The following is a 2,944-nucleotide window of genomic DNA, read 5'->3' on the forward strand; positions in this document are numbered from 1 at the left end:
ATAAATTTAACTACCACTGTTTTTTTTAAATAATAAATATATGTCAAAGTAGTTTTTTGTTTATCCCAATGGAAACAATTCAAATGTTTGTAACACAAACACATATGTTTTATACAAATGTTAAACATAATTAATACAGTAAAACCTTTCGATAGTAGATTAAATGTGAAAATAGAAATCCTCAATTGTGGTTATAAAACTATTTTTTTTTACTTTTTTCCCCTTCAATGAATGTTTTTAATTTTGATTGGTTGAAAGTTCTCTTGATAAGGAGATACACTTAGCCGGAGACCCATTAATAAATGTTTTAACTGTGATTAATAATTGGATTATTTTTGTTCTTTAAAATATAAATATAATTTAAATAGATAATAACAAAAAAATAATAAATATAAAAAATGCACTAACCGGGACTCGAACCCGGATCTCCACCTTGGGAGGGTGAAATTCTGCCCTTAGACCATTAGTGCTAAACATTTTAATACACTAAATTAATAGTTGAATATTTTTGAAATTTACATTATTAGAATTTTATTGTTATAATAACAGATAAATAGTATTTGAATATAAAAGATACTTTTTGAAAAAAACAAAACAAATAGTTTTGTGAATAAAATACAGTCAAAGGCGTCAGTTTGTTGTAAATGAGAGAATTTTGACTAAAATTCTTTTTAATATTGAAATTTATGTTTTATAAAAAAATAATTTTTAATTTAACAAAAGTTACAGAATCGAAAACAAAATATTTAATTGTCGTACACCAAAATGATTGGCCAGTTGTACGATAATTAAGCAAGTCCAAAATTTTTGATTATACAAAAGTCTATAATAATAGCATAATCAAATTTTAAATAACAAAAAGACAATATGCTTGTATTATTTATTTTAACAATATTTTATTATATTAAAAAAATTATATTAACAAAACTATAAAAATCAAAACAAGAAACCACATTTAAAGCACTAATAAATATTGTTAAACACATCAAAACATTGGATGCAGTTATCTTACAGAATAAACGTAGAAACAATCACGTAGTATGAATTTTTGATACAAGATGCCGACTTGAGTGATAAGTCAACAAACATCATATGGCATTAAACCTTGTAGATAACCCATAAGGTCGAGCCTGCCTCGGTAATATTCATACTGACCAGACAACGAAAAAAACATATACCCTTTTAAAATGTCATGCAGTATTATGTAATACATGACCACAATCATGAAGTTTAATGTATCGATGAACAACATGAAGATGTTTTTATAGCAAAGTAAAAAATAAAGATACAATTAAGCTCCAAAATAAATATAGCAGAGCACGATATGTTTAATATGTTAAACCAACATATGTAGATGGATTTGAAAACTGGGCTAACTTATCTTTCAAAAAAAAATAAAACAGAAAAAACAGAAATGAAAAAAATTACAAAACTATAATTAATTTTATATGAGTGTTATTATATATTATTGTTTGTATATTAAAAATATATATTAAAAAAACCTTTGAGACAAATTATTTTAAAAATTAGTTTCATTTTTTTCTTATATTTCTTTGTTTCAAAAAACGAATATTTTATATTTAAATTTGATTTTTCTTTTAATTGAAACAATAACTAAAAATAACAATTTACACTCTAATGCAACAAACTCTTTAATCAACAGTGAAAAAATGGGTTTTTGTTGTTTAATTCGAACATTTTGAATATAATTTAAATGTGTATTTAATATTCCATTTTACACCAGTATATTTATTAAATAATTCTATGAAACAATTCCAATAAAACCAAATATTAAATTTACAAGTCTATTGCAGCATTTCTATTTTTGTTTACAAATAACCAATTTTAACTGCCAAGTTTTTTTTACTTCTTTTTCATGAAATTAACCTTAGTTTTAAAACACTCAATTCTATGATAATAATATATATAATGTTTATTACTACGGTGTTTTTTTGTGTTTCATTAATTTGGAGTGTTTTTATGAGTATGTTTTACTCCCACCATTTTTGTAAATGATACTTTTTGTGACTGTGAATGCACTTTAAATACATACAATATTTATCAAAATAAATACAACATTTAAGATAATAATATAAAATAAAACTGTTTTTTAATTGTAGTATTTAAAAGTTATTTGTTATGCTTGTCCTTTAGACAACTTTGCTGATTTGTTTTGTAGTAAAACTAATATCAATAGATGTTTTTATAAATAAAAATGGTATTGTTAGGATATGTTTGTTTTTGCTGTGATAATCATGTTTAATAATTTTAACTTTCTTTATGTGACATTATAGTAAATAAGCTCTATATGTTACTGAAAGATAAATATAATAAAGATACTTGTTATATTCATTATATTTTAATCTAAAAAAATTTGATTCTTTTCAATGAACCAATTCAATTGTTGGTCTAATGCCTTTTTGTGTTTGTGGCTAATGAAAATATCAAGATGGATTTCTTTAATAAATAGAATAAAAAAAATTACATTTCCCTTCAGATAGAATAATCCTAATATCACCAGAAATGTAAAAAATTTCTGGTGATATATTTCTGCAATCATTTTTACTCATTTATAAATAATTGCATTTAATTTAACAATAAGCATTGTTAATATTTCAATTTTTAATGAAATGTCAATTATGAAACAAAAAGTTACAAAGACTGAATAAATTCACAGATGGATTTATTTCTTCTCCTCCTTCTTTTCAGTGGCAGCAGCCTTTGGTGCGGCTTCCTTTGGTGCAGCAGCAGCTCCCTTCTTTCCTCCCTTCTTTGGCATGTGTATTTAACGAGTGAACTGTAAGATGCATTCTTCCCTTTTATAGAGCAATCATTTCTGTGGAGGTATGACAGCCTGTACTTTGTCCAATAATCGGGAATATCAAATGCCACATCACCGTGCTATTTTTGGTGTGCTATTTATAACAATGACGTGGTGTGTTGT

This window comes from Entamoeba invadens (assembly GCF_000330505.1).
Source record: "Entamoeba invadens IP1 unplaced genomic scaffold scaff_1105074726041, whole genome shotgun sequence".
NCBI lineage: Eukaryota > Evosea > Mastigamoebida > Endamoebidae > Entamoeba > Entamoeba invadens.